The sequence below is a fragment of the Phocoena sinus genome, chromosome X (genome assembly GCF_008692025.1).
Source record: "Phocoena sinus isolate mPhoSin1 chromosome X, mPhoSin1.pri, whole genome shotgun sequence".
Lineage (NCBI taxonomy): Eukaryota > Metazoa > Chordata > Mammalia > Artiodactyla > Phocoenidae > Phocoena > Phocoena sinus.
Genome location: NC_045784.1, coordinates 104,572,661 through 104,592,940, shown reverse-complemented (window position 1 = coordinate 104,592,940; position 20,280 = coordinate 104,572,661).

Sequence of the window (20,280 nt, the reverse complement as noted above, 5' to 3'; positions counted from 1 at the left end):
ATGGCAGAAACTAAATGTTAAGTAAATGCCAAATACAAAGAATAGTAAACACTTATTCTATCAAGGGTATTTGAACAATTGTTTCTCTTAATATGCTTTATTTTTTGTCAGTATAGGAGTTCAGCTTAGTTATGTGATCGGCTTTATGCTCTGGACTGGGAGTTCAGAGAAAATACGAATAAGGCACCAGCTGTCCCTTCTTTTTCCTTTCTTCTTAGTTCAGTTTTCGTGGCCACAGAAGCCTTTTCTTTTCCTCCCTCCCTTCCCTCCCTTCCCTCCCTTCTTCCCTCTTTTCTTCCTTCCTTCCTTCCCCCCTCCATTTCCCTCTCTCTCCTCCCTTCTTTCTCTTTCTTTCTTTTTCTCTTTCTTTCTTTCTTTTCTTTCATCAGCAAAATGTGTGAAAACTTCTAGAATCTTAGGTTGGGAGATTGTTGGTATTTTTTTTTTGCCAGTTTTTCACACTCACATGCTTACCTTGAGCACAGATAAGTACGTGGTAAGTTCTTATCCAAGCCCTACGAATAACTAAAAGTCAGAGGTGTGACAAATCATTTTACCTCTCTGAACTTGTATTAGATTAGCTTCTTATTTTTTACCGTTCTTACCTTCCCTTTTTGGTCCAAGATATTTGGCTTAGGCTCCTTGTAATTTAGCTGAATAATATGTTCGTAGCAACGGCAATGGATTTAATTCAATTCAACCAAATCTTGCTTAATTTTACAAAAGCACTCTGCTTGGCCCTGTGGGCAGTACAACGAGTAAGAGCCAATCCTTTCCTTTGGGTTCTTACAGTATTGGCGGGGGGAAGATAATTATACAAGTAATTATAATAAAATAGGATATGAGAAATGCCACAACAGAAGAATGAACAAAACGCTATAGTGATTTGAAGGAGGGGAGAGAGCACATGTAACTGGAAACATCTGAAAAGGTTTCCCAGAGGTTGTGGCACTTGAGATGAGCTTTGGAGAATAGGTACGATTTAATAAGCAGAAATGCACAGAAGGTCTTCTAAGCAGAAGGACCAAGAACAAAACACCTGTGATGGAAACACACAGGGGCTGTTTGTCTGCAATGCAGGGTTCCTGTAGGGAGTGGTGGGAGATAAGACTGGAAAGAGAATTTGGAATCATATGAGGAGTGCTTTGCATGTCATGCTGAGGCATTTGTATTTAATTCTGTATGCAGTGTTGAGATGGCACTAAAGATTTTAAAAGCATTTGTCTAGTTATTTACTTATCTCACAGGGAGTGACATGATTTTGCAGGTAAACTAATCTAGCAGTTTGTGTAGACTGGACTGAAAGGGGAAAGCCAATATGAAATAACTAATAAAACCCTTTCCCTCTGATTATAGCAGCAATGCAAGCTCATTATAGAAACTTCAGAGCATAAAGAGAAGCACAAAATAGAAAAGTCACCTGCAATTTCAATCACTTAGTCTTATACGTTTTATAAAAAATAAATTTTATTTATTTATTTATTTATTTTTGGCTGGGTTGGGTCTGCGTTGCTGCGCGCGGGCTTTCTCTGGTTGCGGAGAGTGGGGGCTGCTCTTCGTTATGGTGCACAGGCTTCTCATTGCTGTGGCTTCTCTTGCTGTGGAACACGAGCTCTAGGTGTGTGGGCTTCAGTAGTTGTGGCACGTGGGCTCAGTAGTTGTGGTTCATGGGCTCTAGAACACAGGTTCAGTAGTTGTGGCACACAAGCTTAGTTGCTCTGTGGCGTGTGGGCTCTTCCCGGACCAGGGCTTGAACCTGTGTCCCCTGCACTGGAAGGCCGGTTCTTAACCACTGTGCCACCAGGGAAGTCCCCCATTATTTACATTTTAGTGTATCTGTTGCACTCAGTTTTTCATGGTACTGTCTATCATCTGCTTGTTCTGCTTCTTCATATGTCAGGAACAATTATCAAGGCCATTCAAATGAATTGAAAACTATGCTTTAAAAAGGGAAATTGTGTTACTCTTAAGAACAAACAGTAAGTTTACAATGTCATCAAGTAGAAGTCCTGCTAAGTCTACTTTAATAAAAGTAAGAATTACTTGTAGGGGGACCTTGAAGATGGCGGAAGAGTAAGACGCGGAGATCGCCTTCCTCCCCACGGATACACCAGAAATACATCCACACGTGGAACAACTCCTACAGAACTCCTACTGAAGGCTGGCAGAAGACCTCAGACCTCCCAAAAGGCAAGAAACTCCCCACGTAACTGGGTAGGGCAAAAGAAAAAACAGAGACAAAAGAATAAGGACGGCACCTGCACCAGTGGGAGGGAGCTGTGAAGGAGGAAAAGTTTCCACACACTAGGAAGCCCCTCCGCGGGCGGAGACTGCGGGAGGCGGAGGGGGGAGTTTCGGGACCGCGGAGTAGTGCACAGCGACGGGGGCGGAGGGCAAAGCGGGGAGATTCCTGCACAGACGATCGGTGCTGACCGGCACTCACCAGCCCGAGTGGCTTGTCTGCTCACCCGCCGGGACGGGCGGGGCTGCGAGCTGAGGATCGGGTTTTGGTTTTGGACGGAGCTCAGGGAGAGGACTGGGGTTGGCGGCTTGAACATAGCCTGAAGGGGTTAGTGCACCACGACTAGCCGGGAGGGAGTTCCGGGAAAAGCCTGCACCGGCCGAAGAGGCAAGAGACTTTTTCTTCCCTCTTTGTCTCCTGGTGCGCGAGGAGAGGGGTTTAAGAGCGCTGCTTAAAGGAACTCCAGAGACGGGCGCGAGCCGCGGCTAAAAGCGCGAACCCCAGAGACGGGCGCGAGCCGCGGCTGAGGGCGCGAGCCCCCGAGACGGGCGCGAGCCGCGGCTGAAAGCGCAAACCCCAGAGACGGGCGCGAGCCGCGGCTACAACCGCGGACCCCAGAGACGGGCGGGAGACGCTAAGGCTGCTGCTGCCGCCACCAAGGGGCCTGTGTGCGAGCACAGGTCACTCTCCACACCCCTCTTCCGCGGAGCCTGTGCAGCCCGCCACTGCCAGGTTCCCGGGATCCAGGGACAACTTCCCCGGGACAGCGCACGGCGGGCCTCAGGCTGGTGCAACGTCACGCCGGCCTCTGCCGCAACGTCACGCTGCCTCTGCCGCCGCAGGCCGGCCCCGCACGCAGTGCCCCTCCTTCCCCCATCCCCCAACCCCCAACCCCCGGCCTGAGTGAGCCGGAGGCCCCGAATCAGCGGCTCCTTTAACCCCGTCCTGTCTGAGCGAAAAAACAGACGCCCTCCAGCGACCTACACGCAAGAGGCAGGGCCAAATCCAAAGCTGAGCTCCTGTGAGCTGTGAGAACAAAGAAGAGAAAGGGAAATCTCTCCCAGCAGCCACAGAAGCAGCGGATTAAAGCTCCACAATCAACTTGATATACCCTGCATCTGTGGAATACCTGAATAGACAAGGAATGATCCCAAATTGAAGAGGTGGAATTTAGGAGCGAGATCTATGATTTTTTTCCCTTTTCCTCTTTTTGTGAATGTGTACGTGTATGCTTCTGTGTGACATCCTAGTCTGTATACTCTAGCTTCCACCATTTGTCCTAGGGCTCTATCCGTCCATGACTTTTTTTTAAAAATTCTTTTTCTTAATAATTAAGTTTAATTGTAATAACTTTATTATACTTTACCTTCGTTCTTTCTTTCTTTCCTTCCTTCCTTCCCTCCTTTAGACAACGAATCACCCCAAATTGAGGAGGTGGTCTCAGGGAGCAGGATTTATGATTTTTCCCCCTTTACCTCTTTTTGTGAAGGTGTATGTGTATGCTTCTGTGTAAGATTTTCTCTGTATAGCTTTGCTTCCAACATTTGTCCTAAGGTTCTATCCGTCCCCTTTTTTTTTTTTTTCTAAATATTTTTTAATTCAATAACTATATTATACTTTATTTTATTTTTACTGTATCATCTTTCTTTCTGTCTTTTTTTCCTTCTTTCCCTCCTTCCTTCCTTCCTCCCTCCCTCCCTCCCTCCCTCCTTTCTTTCCTTCTTTGCTTCTTTCTTCCTTCCTTCCTTTCCTCCTTTCCCTCTTTCTTTACTCATACTTCTACTAATTCTCCCTACTTTTTCTCCCTTTTATTCTGAGCTGTGTGGATGAAAGGCTCTTGGTGCTCCAGCCAGGAGTCAGGGCTCTGCCTCTGAGGTAGGAGAGCCAACTTCAGGACACTGGTCAACAAGAGACCTCCCAGCTCCACATAATATTAAACGGTGGAAATATCCCAGAGACCTCCATCTTAACACCAGCACCCAGCTTCACTCAACGACCAGCAAGCCATAGTGCTGGACAACCTATGCCAAACAACTAGCAAAACAGGAACACAACCCCACCCATTAGCAGAGAGGCTGCCTAAAATCACAATAAGGCCACAGACACCCCAAAACACACCACCAGACGTGAACCTGCCCACTAGAGAGACAAGATCCAGCCTCATCCAGCACAACACAGGCACTAGTCCCCTCCACCAGGAAGCCTACACAACCCACTGAAACAACCTTAGCCACTGGAGACAGACATCAAAAACAACGGGAACTACGAAAGTGCAGCCTGCAAAAAGGAGACCCCAAACACAGTAAGATAAGCAAAATGAGAAGACAGAAAAACACACAGCAGATGAAGGAGCAAGATAAAAACCCACCAGACCTAACAAATGAAGAGGAAATAGGCAATCTACCTGAAAAAGAATTCAGAATAATGATAGTAAGGATGATCCGAAATCTTGGAAGTAGAATGGACAAAATGCAAGAAACAGTTAACAAGGACCTACAAGAACTAAAGATGAAACAAGCAACGATGAACAATGCAATAAATGAAATTAAAATCACTCTAGATAGGATCAATAGCAGAATAACTGAGGCAGAAGAACGGATAAGTGACCTGGAAGATAAAGTAGTGGAAATAACTACTGCAGAGCAGAATAAAGAAAAAAGAAGGAAAAGAACTGAGGACAGTCTCAGAGACCTCTGGGACAACATGAAACGCACCAACATTCGAATTATAGGGGTTCCAGAAGAAGAAGAAAGAAAGAAAGGGACTGAGAAAATATTTGAAGAGATTATAGTTGAAAACTTCCCTAATATGGGAAAGGAAATAGTTAATCAAGTCCAGGAAGCACAGAGGGTCCCATACAGGATAAATACAAGGAGAAACACGCCAAGACACATATTAATCAAACTGTCAAAAATTAAATACAAAGAAAGCATATTAAAAGCAGCAAGGGAAAAACAACAAATAACACACAAGGGAATCCCCATAAGGTTAACAGCTGAGCTCTCAGCAGAAACCCTACAAGCCAGAAGGGAGTGGCAGGACATACTGAAAGTGATGAAGGAGAATAGCCTGCAACCAAGACTACTCTACCCAGCAAGGATCTCATTCACATTTGATGGAGAAATTAAAACCTTTACAGACAAGCAAAAGCTGAGAGAGTTCAGCACCACCAAACCAGCTTTACAACAAATGCTAAAGGAACTTCTCTAGACACGAAACACAAGAGAAGGAAATGACCTATAGTAGCGAACCCAAAACAATATATAAAATGGAAATAGGAACATACATATCGATAATTACCTTAAATGTAAATGGACTAAATGCTCCCACCAAAAGACACAGATTGGCTGAATGGATACAAAAACAAGACCCTTATATATGCTGTCTACAAGAGACCCACTTCAGACCTAGAGACACATACAGACTGAAAGTAAGGGGATGGAAAAAGATATTCCATGCAAATGGAAACCAAAAGAAAGCTGGAGTAGCAATTCTCATATCAGACAAAATAGACTTTAAAATAAGGACTATTAAAAGGGACAAAGAAGGACACTACATAATGATCAAGGGATCGATCCAAGAAGAAGATATAACAATTGTAAATATTTATGCACCCAACATAGGAGCACCTCAATACATAAGGCAAATACTAACAACCATAAAAGGGGAGATCAACAGTAACACATTCATAGTAGGGGACTTTAACACCCCACTTTCACCCATGGACAGATCATCCAAAATGAAAATAAATAAGGAAACACAAGCTTTAAATGATACATTAAACAAGATGGACTTAATTGATATTTATAGGACACTCCATCCAAAAACAACAGAATACACATTCTTCTCAAGTGCTCATGGAACATTCTCCAGGATAGATCATATCTTGGGTCACAAATCAAGCCTTGGTAAATTTAAGAAAACTGAAATTGTATCAAGTATCTTTTCCGACCACAACGCCATGAGACTAGATATCAATTACAGGAAAAGATCTTTAAAAAATACAAACACATGGAGGCTAAACAATACACTACTTAATAATGAAGTGATCACTGAAGAAATCAAAGGGGGAATCAAAAAATACCTAGAAACAAATGACAATGGAGACACAACGACCCAAAACCTATGGGATGCAGCAAAAGCAGTTCTAAGGGGGAAGTTTATAGCAATACAAGCCCACCTTAAGAAGCAGGAAACATCTCGAATAAACAACCTAACCTTGCACCTCAAGCAATTAGAGAAAGAAGAACAAAAAAACCCCAAAGCTAGCAGAAGGAAAGAAATCATAAAAATCAGATCAGAAATAAATGAAAAAGAAATGAAGGAAACAATAGCAAAGATCAATAAAACTAAAAGCTGGTTCTTTGAGAAGATAAACAAAATAGATAAACCGCTAGCCAGACTCATCAAGAAAAAAAGGGAGAAGACTCAAATCAATAGAATTAGAAATGAAAAAGGAGAAGTAACAACTGACACTGCAGAAATAAAAAAAAATCATGAGAGATTACTACAAGCAACTCTATGCCAATAAAATGGACAATCTGGAAGAAATGGACAAATTCTTAGAAATGCACAACCTGCCAAGACTGAATCAGGAAGAAATAGAAAATATGAACAGACCAATCACAAGCACTGAAATTGAAACTGTGATTAAAAACCTTCCAACAAACAAAAGCCCAGGACCAGATGGCTTCACAGGTGAATTCTATCAAACGTTTAGAGAAGAGCTAACACCTATCCTTCTCGAACTCTTCCAAAATATAGCAGAGGGAGGAACACTCCCAAATTCCTTCTACGAAGCCACCATCACCTTGATACCACAACCAGACAAGGATGTCACAAAGAAAGAAAACTACAGGCCAATATCACTGATGAACATAGATGCAAAAATCCTCAACAAAATACTAGCAAACAGAATCCAACAGCACATTAAAAGGATCATACACCATGATCAAGTGGGGTTTATTCCAGGAATGCAAGGATTCTTCAATATACGCAAATCTATCAATGTGATAAACCATATTAACAAATTGAAGGAGAAAAACCATATGATCATCTCAATAGATGCAGAGAAAGCTTTCGACAAAATTCAACACCCATTTATGATAAAAACCCTCCAGAAAGTAGGTATAGAGGGAACTTTCCTAAACATAATAAAAGCCATATATGACAAGCCCACAGCAAACATCATCCTCAATGGTGAAAAACTGAAAGCATTTCCACTAAGATCAGGAACAAGACAAGGTTGCCCACTCTCACCACTCTTATTCAACATAGTTTTGGAAGTTTTAGCCACAGCAATCAGAGAAGAAAAGGAAATAAAAGGAATCCAAATCGGAAAAGAAGAAGTAAAGCTGTCACTGTTTGCAGATGACATGATGCTATACATAGAGAATCCTAAAGATGCTACCAGAAAACTACTAGAGCTAATCAATGAATTTGGTAAAGTAGCAGGATACAAAATTAATGCACAGAAATCTCTGGCATTCCTATATACTAATGATGAAAAATCTGAAAGTGAAATCAAGAAAACACTCCCATTTACCATTGCAACAAAAAGAATAAAATATCTAGGAATAAACCTACCTAAGGAGACGAAAGACCTGTATGCAGAAAATTATAAGACACTGATGAAAGAAATTAAAGATGATACAAATAGATGGAGAGATATACCATGTTCTTGGATGGGAAGAATCAACATTGTGAAAATGACTCTACTACCCAAAGCAATCTACAGATTCAATGCAATCCCTATCAAACTACCACTGGCATTTTTCACAGAACTAGAACAAAAAATTTCGCAATTTGTATGGAAACACAAAAGACCCCGAATAGCCAAAGCAATCTTGAGAACGAAAAAAGGAGCTGGAGGAATCAGGCTCCCTGACTTCAGACTATATTACAAAGCAACAGTAATCAAGACAGTATGGTACTGGCACAAAAACAGAAAGATAGATCAGTGGAACAGGATAGAAAGCCCAGAGATAAACCCACGCACATATGGACACCTTATCTTTGATAAAGGAGGCAGGAATGTACAGTGGAGAAAGGACAGCCTCTTCAATAAATGGTGCTGGGAAAACTGGACAGGTACATGTAAAAGTATGAGATTAGATCACTCCCTAACACCATACACAAAAATAAGCTCAAAATGGATTAAAGACCTAAATGTAAGGCCAGAAACTATCAAACTCTTAGAAGAAAACATAGGAAGAACACTCTATGACATAAATCACAGCAAGATCCTTTCTGACCCACCTCCTAGAGTAATGGAAATAAAAACAAAAATAAACAAATGGGACCTAATGAAACTTCAAAGCTTTTGCACAGCAAAGGAAACCATAACCAAGACCAAAAGACAACCCTCAGAATGGGAGAAAACATTTGCAAATGAAGCAACTGACAAAGGATTAATCTCCAAAATTTACAAGCAGCTCATGCAGCTCAATAACAAAAGAACAAACAACCCCATCCAAAAATGGGCAGAAGACCTAAATAGACATTTCTCCAAAGAAGATATACAGAATGCCAACAAACACATGAAAGAATGCTCAACATCATTAATCATTAGAGAAATGCAAATCAAAACTACAATGAGATATCCTCTCACACCAGTCAGAATGGCCATCATCAAAAAATCTAGAAACAATAAATGCTGGAGAGGGTGTGGAGAAAAGGGGACACTCTTGCACTGCTGGTGGGAATGTGAATTGGTTCAGCCACTGTGGAGAACAGTATGGAGGTTCCTTAAAAAACTACAAATAGAATTACCATATGACCCAGCAATCCCACTACTTGGCATATACCCTGAGAAAACCAAAATTCAAAAAGAGTCATGTACCAAAATGTTCATTGCAGCTCTATTTACAATAGCCAGGACATGGAAACAACCTAAGCGCCCATCATCGGATGAATGGATAAAGAAGATGTGGCACATATACACAATGGAATATTACTCAGCCTTAAAAAGAAATGAAATTGAGCTATTTGTAATGAGATGGATAGACCTAGAGTCTGTCATACAGAGTGAAGTAAGTCAGAAAGAAAAAGACAAATACCGTATGCTAACACATATATATGGAATTTAAGGGGAAAAAATGTCATGAAGAACCTAGGGGTAAGATAGGAATAAAGACGCAGACCTACTGGAGAACGGACTTGAGGGTATGGGGAGGGGGAGGGGTGAGTTTTGACAGGGCGAGAGAGAGTCATGGACATATACACACTAACAAACGTAGTAAGGTAGATAGCTGGGGGGAAGCAGCCGCAAGGCACAGGGATATTAGCTCGGTGCTTTGTGACAGCCTGGAAGGGTGGGATGGGGAGAGCGGGAGGGAGGGAGACGCAAGAGTGAAGACATATGGGAACATATGTATATGTATAGCTGATTCACTTTGTTGTAAAGCAGAAACTAACACACCATTGTAAAGCAATTATACCCCAATAAAGATGTTTAAAAAAAAAAAAAAAAAAAGAATTACTTGTAATTAGAATGCCAATTATTTCATTACAGTTAGTGCTGCTATGGTATATAATTGTTTTTTTAAAGAAAGCTTCCAATAATTGTATTCTTTTTTTCCCCTCAAATTTTATTTTAAAAACTTGCAAATGTTCAGAAACTTGGACATAGGATGGAGAACATCTGTACAGTCTTCACTGAGATCCTACCACACAGTTTTTTTCTTTCTCTCTCTCTTTTTGCTAAACAATTTTGAAGTCATATACATTATGATATTTCATTCTTTTTTATTTCTATATGCATCACCTAAAGAAATGGACATTTTACTATATAACCACAATACTGTTATCACACCTAAGAAATTTGACAGTAAGTCCATAATGCCATCTAATATACCAAGTCAAGTTCCCCCATTTTTTACAAAAATGTCTCATATGATTTTTCTCCAATTTAAAATTCAATCAAGGTTCATGTACTGCATTTGGTTATATCTCTTTAGATTCATTTTTTAAAAATTTTTATTGGAGTATGGTTGCTTTACAATGTTGTGTCAGCCTCCACTGCACAACGAAATGAATCAGCCATACACATACAGATATCCCCTCCCTTTTGGACTTCCCTCCCATTTAGGTTACCACAGTGCATTAGGTAGAGTTCCCTGAGCTACACGGTATGTTCCATCAGGTGTTTATTTTATACATAGTATCAATAATGTATATGTGTCATTCCGAGTGTCCCAATTCCTTCCTATAATGTTTATAAGTCAATTCAACATGCTACTCTGTCCTATTTCTTTCCATAGTTAGCTCACTAATATTTTGAAAATATTAGTATAATATCAATATATAACTTTATTTCTGTCCTAGCTTTTCAAGAACTCTAAGTTAGTGTATTCCAAATTAATGATGATTTTTCAGTATTAGCAAGTTTATTTAGGAAGAGGTTTTCATCACTCTTTGTGTTTTTTTCCTAATTGTCACTGGATTGATATTTCTTGTTGGTTTCCCTCTATTGTTAATGCTTCAGTTATCTGGAGGGACTATTCTCCTATTCCAACTGAATTTTAAAACCTTGGACACAGTGCCACAATTTTTTAAAAAATGCACTTATTTGCCCAAAAAATGTATCTGTTAAGGGTCCTAGAGCCTTCAGTATTATGGATATCCTGTTTCTTTTTTTCAGTGAGATTTGTTTTCTAGTGTTTTATTATTTGATCAAAGGATTACAAAAAGTCACTTCACCATCCCTCTTTTGGTCCTTAATCTCTTAAATTCATTTTTAGTGCCCTCCCCCTTACACGTCGCGACAATGTCTCAGTTGTATAAATTAGTGTCTTATCTGTCATGGACTTTCAAATAATGTGATATTTTAGTGCTGCTTTCTCAGTTTAGCCTGTCAGCAGCCTTCCCCAGATCCCCATCTGCTTTATAGCCCTGTATTTCATAACCAGGATGTGGCTCCACCACAGGCTCTTGTGGATGGTACTATAAACTGTGTTGTAATGGCTCATAGGATTAGATAGAGGCTATTATACATCTAGCCTGGATTGCTGATATCTAAAATTAGGCATGGATTTTGTAAACTGTAATGAAATGGAAAGAAATGACTTTCAGATGTATTGCGGGTCTGTGCTATGCAGTCACAATCCTAATGTATTAGGGAACCTTGTCATTCTCTCCCCTCATGATTAAATGCTGTACCCTTCCTTAACTAGACTATTGAGTTGTGTGTGTAAATCTTGGTGTCCCTTAAGTATTACTAATGCCATAAAGCTGGGATGCTCTAATTACCAACATTTCTCCCTTCTTGAATTGTTTACCCTTTCTGGGTTGTCTCTGTGGCTTCAGTACATTAGTGGCTAACCCAATCTCAGGCCTATGGCCTTTCCCCGCTCTTATAATGTGTTTTTGTTTAAAGAGGTGGTAAGAATGCATTTAGGACATTTCCCTTAAGTGACAGGGTTGAGAAAATTGAGTCATTTCTGTTCAAAAGGTCTCTGAAAGAGTCCGTAAATTGTTATACAGGATAACCCTTTATACAGGATGGAAAGAAAGTACAAAACTTGTCCGAACATAGAAATGTATAAACATAGAAAGCATATAAATGAATAATTGATTATTATCCCATAAGAGGAATTTTCATTTTGCAAAGGGACTTACCACAAGGTTCTTAAAATGGGGAGCACTTCTTAGGGCATGTAAGTTTTTATTGACAGAGTATTGCCTGTTTAGCCACCACTGTGGACATAAGCTAAGAGAAAGTGTACGAACTGCTGCCTGTGGAAGATCTACCTGCACGAGTCATCTTGTTTCTGAAATTGGAGTATAAGCCAATAGGAAAAATAGCAAGTCATTACATTTCTATTTCTTGAGTGCTTACTATGTTCTAGGCACTTTACACGTGTTATCTTATCTGAATATCACATCAACTCTCTGAATTGTAAACTGGCTTTACAGATAAACAGACCAAAGCTTGCTCAGTGTTGTACAGTAGGTAAGTGGTGAAACTGATTCAAATTCATTTCTGTCTTCAAGGATTGTACTTTTTATACATTATAAGCTAATGGCATTGATTTAGAAAATGTCCATGTATGTGCATTTTTTCTACACTCAGGAAAAAATACTGTACAGTAAAGGACACATGCATGGATAAATCTGGTTTGAAATCCTTGAACATCATCCAGCAGATAGTCTAAGATTCTTTCCCTTGCTGTTCATTCTGTATGGACTCCAAGAACTTCCTTTGATAGGAAGGTACATCTGCTTTGACAGGGATCTTAAAAAAAAAAAAAAAGACATTCCAAAGGCAAACAAGGAAGGTTTCTGAATTTGTCTCTGACTGGGACAATCTAGGTTGGAGTTCCCTCCCGTTAGGGTGACTGATTGTATCATGTATAACTTCAGGTTTTGAGGTTTCTGGTTGTTTTTTTTTTTTTTTTTTTTTTTTGCTTCTTCCAGTTTTATTGAGATATTTGACATACAGCACTGTGTAAGTTTAAGGTATACAGCATAATGATTTGATTTAAGTATATCATGATGTGATTATCACGATAAGTTTAGTGAACATTTATCATCTTATATGGGTACAAAATTTAAAAAATAGGAAAACAATTTTTTCCTTGTGATGAGAGCTCTTAGGATTTACTGTCTTAACAACTTTCATATATAACACACAGCAGTGTTAATTATATTTATCATCTTGTACATTACACCCCTAGTACTCATCTCGTAACCGTACGTTTGTACCTTTTGACCACCTTCATCCGATTCCTACTCCTTTCGTCCCCGCCTCTGGTAACCGCAAATCTGACCTCCTTTTCTATGAGTCTGGTTTTTTTGTTTGTTTTTAAAATATAATTGACCTACAACACTATGTTAGTTCCTGTTACACAACATAGTGATTTGATATTTCTATACATTTCAAAATGATCACCATGATAAGTCTAGTTACAGTATGTCACCATACAAAGGTATTGCATAGTTATTGACTATATTCCCCATACTGTACATTTCATACCTTTTACTCATCTATTTTATTTTATTTTTTTATTGGGGTATTGTTGTTTTATTTTGCAACCGGAAGTTTGTATCTCTTAATATCCCTTACCTATTTCTTTCCGGTTTTGAGATTTTTTTGACAAGTCCGATTAAGGTGCATTTATTAAGGCAGTGTGGTATGTTGAAAGGAACATGGACGTTGGTGTTAAGCAAGACCAGGTTCTAATTCCTTTACCAGTCATTGGCTATAAAACCTTGGTGAAATCACTTAACCACGCTGGGCCTCAGTTTCCTCAGCTGTTCACCATTTTCTATTAAAAGAACAATGTCAAATTTCCATAGGTGGAATCACTTCCCCTCTGCTTTCACTTCTAGTCATAGAGCTTCAGCCAATCCTACCCCTAGTCACATGGATGGGTTCTTGGATAGATACATAATCAGATTAATGAGAGTCGAGTCCCTGCCTCAAGCTCTGCCTGAAGTTAGCAAGATTCACCCTTGAGGTTTTCATTGATATGAATAAGTCCCCCTTCCCCTTTTAAAAATGTCTCTCTTTTTTTTTTTTTTTAAAAAAAAAGTTTGCGTTAGCTTTTATATTCATTGAAATCAAGATAGTCCTAATTGTTATACAGCCTGTTGAGGCTGTGACTGTGAAGATTAAGTAAAATATTGTTCGAAAAAATGCTTAGTACAGAACCTAACACTTAAGAGTCTATGAAAGTTATCCTTTCTCTTCCTTCAGTAGTATCCCTGGACCCAAGAGGAGCCTACTGTTTAATTCCAGTGATATCATTTGTGTCTGTGTGACTTAGTAGACATCTGCACAGGAAGAGGTGAGGGTCATTCAGCAGTTATCGGCACCTGAGCTCTACCACTTTCTCTCCGTAATCTTTGTACACGGGCTATAGACCATTTCAGTGAATTCTCGTGCCCAAGTGCTGAAGAGGACCTTAATTTCTCTTCATACAGAAGCTGTATGAACAGAGGTCCACTTCAAGTCCTGGACGTTGATGAAATGATTGATGGCTTATATGTACCAGGATCAGCTAAGTGTAGCTTAGCTCCTGATCACTGCTAGTGAGCTTCTGTAGTCAGACTTGGGTAATTCTATTCTTTATTCATTTTTAATTTTCAATGCTTTTATATAAAATATCATTATTTTTGGACCATACATTAATTGGACTGGTATGACGAGTGGAAGCAGATCATGTCTCTTCTTTACTTAAACCCCTTTAGTTTCCCACTACCTTCAGAATAAAATTCAAGCGTCTTACTATTACATATCAGACCCTTCCTGAACTGACTTCTGTCTACTTCTCAAGCTTTATACCTTGCTATTTTCCAGTACGAACCACATGCTTCAGCCAGGCCAAACCACTGGCAATTCCTTGAGCGTCTCTGGCTTTCACATGAGCTATTTCTCCTGCCTGGAATGACTTTTTCTCACCCTTTTCATCCTGCTAACTCCCATGTACCATTTAAAACAACTCAAGCTACAATGTCTCTGCAATTTTTTAAAATTAATTAATTATGGGGCTGCGTTGGGTTTTCATTGCTGGGCGCGGGCTTTCTCTAGTTGCAGCGAGTCTGGGCTACTCTTCGTTGTGGTGGGCGCGCAGGCTTCTTTTTGCGGTGGCTTCTCTTGTCGCGGAGCACCAGCTCTAGGCGCGCGGGCTTCAGTAGTTGTGGTGCGCGGGCTTAGTTGCTCCGCGGCATGTGGGATCTTCCTGGACCAGGGCTCGAACCCGTGTCCCCTGCGTTGGCAGGCGGATTTTTAACCACTGCGCCACCAGGGAAGTCCTCTGTGCAAGTCTTAATGGCACACTTTCTCCCCATCTGATTTAGATGTACCCTGTACTTACCCCTATCAGCCTGTAGTACCATCACGTCTGAGTTATTTCTCTGTCCCCTTCTCTAGAACATGAACTCCTTTGAGGGCAGGGACTACATCTTATTAATTTGTGTTCCTAGCACCTAGTATAGTACCCAGAACAGAGTAGGTATTCAAAATATGTTTAATGCTGCAGCATCATTCAGTTTGTAGTAAACAGCAGAATTCTGATGATTGTGCTATAAGCCCTCACGGATAGAAGTGTTGTTTTGTGTTAATATAAAAGTGAGTGACTATTACATAGTAAGAAAAATAGGATATTTTAGATGATCTTGAAAAAAAATCTGCGTTCAGATCTTGCTTTGTTTAAAGAAGATATGGTAATTTCAAGACAGAATGGTATCAGTACAGGGATAGTCAGATTGATCAAAGAGAATAATAAAAATCCAAGAAAGCAGATTATGTAAGAATTTAGTATTTCTTAAAGCTTGCACTAAGAATGCTTATTCAGCAAATGATATTGGGACAATTCACTAACCACTTAGGAAAAAAAGTTTCGTAATACACACCAAGGAGTTGCAGGTGGACTAAAGATCTAAGTGTAAACGTTGAATAGTAACATTTTAAAGATAGTATAGATTGAAGTTAAGAATGCCTGAATTCAAACTCTGACTCCATCAGATACTAGCTCTGTGACCTTGGCCAAGTCACCTAATCTCTTCATGCCTTAGGTTCCTCATCTATAAAATGGGGATAATAAAAGTCCTCACTTGGTAGGGTTATTGTGAGGACTAAGTGAGTTAATGCATGTAAAGCAATTAGAAGAGTCTCTGGCACACAGTAAACACTATACAAATGTTGTATATTGTTATTGCTAGAAAAAAACACAGGCAAATAATTATAGCATCTTGCGGTGAGGAAAGCCTGCCAAGGGATAATAAACAGCAAAGGCACACTTGAAAAAGGATAGATGATATCAATATATTTGATTACATAGAAAATAACTTTCCCTCAGTACCTGCTTCATCTTCACTCATTCTCAGGGCTTAATTTATACATTCTTCCCTCAGAGGGACCTTCCTCAATATTCCAGTTTAAATCATGTGTCCTCCCCCATTTTTCTTTCTCATAGCACCCTATTTTTTGCCTGCAAAGTATTCAGTACAATAAATCATTATATATGTGTGTTTGTTTATATGTTTAATGCTCCCCTAGACACCTCCCCCTAGAAAACTCTAAGTCCCATGAGATAAGGGACCATATTTGTTTTTTCATCATTTTTTTTGTTAAGCTAATATCAGGCATAGTGTCTGGTACATAATAAACACTTTGTACATTTTGCCGAATTATTGAATTTAATTTAGTAAAATCCTGATTCACGAGTATGCTCAGGGTTGTGCACCCCAAGGGTCTGATTGACCATGCATTTTCCTAGAGAGCTTTGCTTTTTCTTTTTCTTTTTTTAAATTAATTTTTGTAGGAGTATAGTTGATTTACAGTGTTGTGTTAGTTTCTGCTGTACAGCAAAGTGAATCAGTTATGCATACACATATATCCACTCTTTTGTGGATTCTTTTCCCATATAGGTCACTACAGACTATTGAGTAGAGTTCCCTGTGCTATACAGTAGGTCCTTATTAGCTATCTATTTGATATGTAGTAGTGTGTATATGTCAATCCCAACCTCCCAATTTATCCCTCCCCTCCATTTCCCCCTTGGTAACCATGATTTTGCTTTCTACATCTGTGACTCTATTTCTTTTTTTTTTTTCATTTTAACATCTTTATTGGAGTATAATTGCTTTACAATGGTATGTTAGTTTCAGCTTCACAACAAAATGAATCAGTTATACATATACATATGTTCCCATATCTCTTCCCGCTTGCGTCTCCCTCCCTCCCACCCTCCCTATCCCACCCCTCCAGGCGGTCACAAAGCACCGAGCCGATCTCCCTGTGCTATGTGGCTGCTTCCCACTAGCTATCTACCTTACGTTTGGTAGTGTATATATGTCCATGCCTCTCTCGCTTTGTCACAGTTTACCCTTCCCCCTCCCCATAGCCTCAAGTCCATTCTCTAGTAAGTCTGTGTCTTTATTCCTGTTTGTGACTCTATTTCTGTTTTGTAAATAAGTTCATTTGTACCATTTTTTTTCAGATTCCCCATATAAGCAATATTATATGATATTTGTCTTTGTCTGACTTGAGGCAGTATAGTGTAGTGGTAGAGAGTGTAGACAGTAGAGCCAGGTATCTTGAGTTCAAAGCTGGGTTTTGCCCTTTAATAGCTGTATAGCCTTTAGGCATATTACTTCACTCACCCTCAGTTTCCTCATCTATTGATATAAATTGGGGCTAATATTAATGACTTATATCCAGGTCTAGGGATGAACATGGAGGAAGAGAAGGAAAACTGTGTAAGGGGTAGACCTTAATGCCTCTTCAACTCAGAAAATATGCTAGAGCTTATTTTCTTTTTGAACTAAGTCCTGGATTTCTGTTTGTTTTATTCTGAGTGGTATTGCATTAAAGATTAAATGACCAAATAAATGAATGTATGGTTTGGATCTAATAAAACATCTCACTGATCCTCTTTTAAAACAATTGGCTAATTTTACTTCTTTATTTTTTCAGATAAACATTATAATCATTCTGTCACAAGTTCCAAACAATATTATTGAAAATTTTGATTTGGAATTTTCCAAATTCCAAAAATTTGATTGGAATTTTCTTCAGCTTATAGGCTTAATTTGAGAATGACTTGACATCTATATACTATTGAGTCTTTCCATTCAGGAACATGGTATGGATCTCCATTTAATAAAATCTTCTTTTAAGTCACTTAATCATTTTTTAAAGTTTTTTAAAACACTCATTCTGCAAGTTTTACAAAATTTAATGCTATTGTTAATCATATATTTTTAATAGTGTCTAACTCATCATTTTGTATTTGTATATAAGGAAGATGCAGATTTTTAAGTAATCATACTGAGCCATCTTACTTTATTATTAGTTCTAATAGAATTTTGGTTGATTTTCCGGGTAAGCAGTAATATCTCTAATAAATAAAAATTTTTTTCTTCTTTTCTAATACTTCTCTCTCTCATTGCAATATCTAGAATTTCTGGAAGGAATATTAAATGATACTAGTAATATTGTTCATATTGCCTTCATCATTATTGTTATAGTACTTCTAGAGTTTTATGGTGAAGTATATTATTTTTTATCATGTTAAGATAATATATGCATAGTCCTTATTTACTAGGAGTTGCTTTTATTTAGGAATGGATGTTGAATTTCTATCAGATTTTTTTTCTTCTTTGACCTATTGATAGGATAAAATACATTTATCACACATCAGTAAAATGGCACATTATCGATATGAAGTATATAGATTTAAATCGTTGATGAATTCTTGGGAAAAGAGAAACTTGGTAATAATTACAACTCTTTTGTAACATTCTTTTAAATACAATTAGTACCTAGTAGTTTTGCATTTATAATGATAAATGAGTTTGGTCTGTCAGTTTTCTTTTCTTGTGCTTTCATTTGACAATCATTTGTTGAGTGTCTATTTTATTTCAGACACAATGCTAGGCATGGGGTGCTGTCTTTTTTTTTTTTTACTTTTCAAGCCACAGACCTCTCATATGTGTTAAGGGAATGTGAAAATACCACATAGCGTTGGGATTATTATAAGTTTATAAAGTGAGTTAGAACATTTTATATCCTTTTCAATGATTTGTAACAATTTACAGAACATAGGAATTATCTACACTTTGGATAGATAATAACATACCTGTAAAATCACCATGTGTTTTTCTTTTAAGTAAATGTTTAACCTTTTACCTACTTTTTTCTTTTTCTTTTTTTTTTTTCTGTAATTAATTTTGGGGGTTATTCTTACACAAAAATTTGGTAGGTCACATATTACTTGAAAATAAGCTATATGTGAGGTTTATTATGATAAAGCAGATCCTGCCATATGGAAGGGAACATTAGGAGTGGGGAAGAACACTCCCCTTCCCAATAATATTGTTCCTTTTTCCTTCTTTCTTTTTAAGTTTTGTTCACATTTTCTGTATTTCCTACAACAAAGTTTTAAAATAAAGAAAACTAAAAGACTATTTAAAAATTTAAATAATGACTCAAAATCATATTGACGAAGTCAGATATTTTATTCATTCAACCAGATGATAAACTTTGAGAGTACTGGCTAGCAAGATAACTCTAAATACAGCAGCAATTGGATTCATCTGAGACAGAAAAAATGAATACAGAAAAAGATTCTGTGAAGATTATGCCATGCATTCTGATTTGATCAATGGAAACCCTGAACATTTGACATTTATTATGACTTTTCAAGGGAGAAAAGGGCCAAATAACATGTCTTTGAGGAAAATAGTAACTCAGGAGAAAACATGTCATTTTCAATTTGAGCTAGAAAGACTGTCATGGCAAAACCTGCTTTTTTAAGTCCTCGAAAGTCCTTGTTGTTTAGCCAACAAGACTAAACAAAGTGTGAGGACTCGGTTGGTGTGTTTTGTTACCAATAGTCATCCTATAGAGTGAAACATTCAGCTTGGATAATGACATATTGATCATGGGGCAAAGGAAGAGGATCAGAGGACTTGGAGAATTGTAATGTACTTTGCATGTATTTTCTCGCATAAGCTCTACACTCACCCGGCCTTATGAATCAAGTACTATTATGGTTGTTTCTTTAAAATGAGAAAATAAAATTTCAAAAGGTCAAGTAACTTGCTCGAGATCAGAGTTAGAAATTGGCAGAGTCAGGTGTTGAATCTAGGTTGTCTGACTTCAGATTTTAAGCACATGAACCTCCAGGTTTCCCTTGGTATGAAGAGGGCTCAGGGTAATGTGAATGGACATTGCTAATGTGACCCCATTTATCTGGCATATTTTCTCTCCATATTTTTGCAGCCCCAAATTAATGTATGGAGGGTATTTCCTCCCTTCTCTAACAGGGTAGATCTTTCCAGTAACTTCTTCCTTCCTCCCCATTGGCAACTGCCACACTGGCAGAATATAGCCAGCTTTAAAGTTCTACCAGCAGAAGCCAAAAGAGGATTTAGCTGGCAGAGCAGTTGTTAGGGAGTATCAGGGGAGACAAATAAACGGTTTTCAAAATTTCCACCAAGATTCCGTCCTCTGAGCAGCTGTTTAGAGCATTCACTGCTGGCCATAGCCCTCTGGAGACTCTTGATCCAAAATGAGGGGACCTTACCCA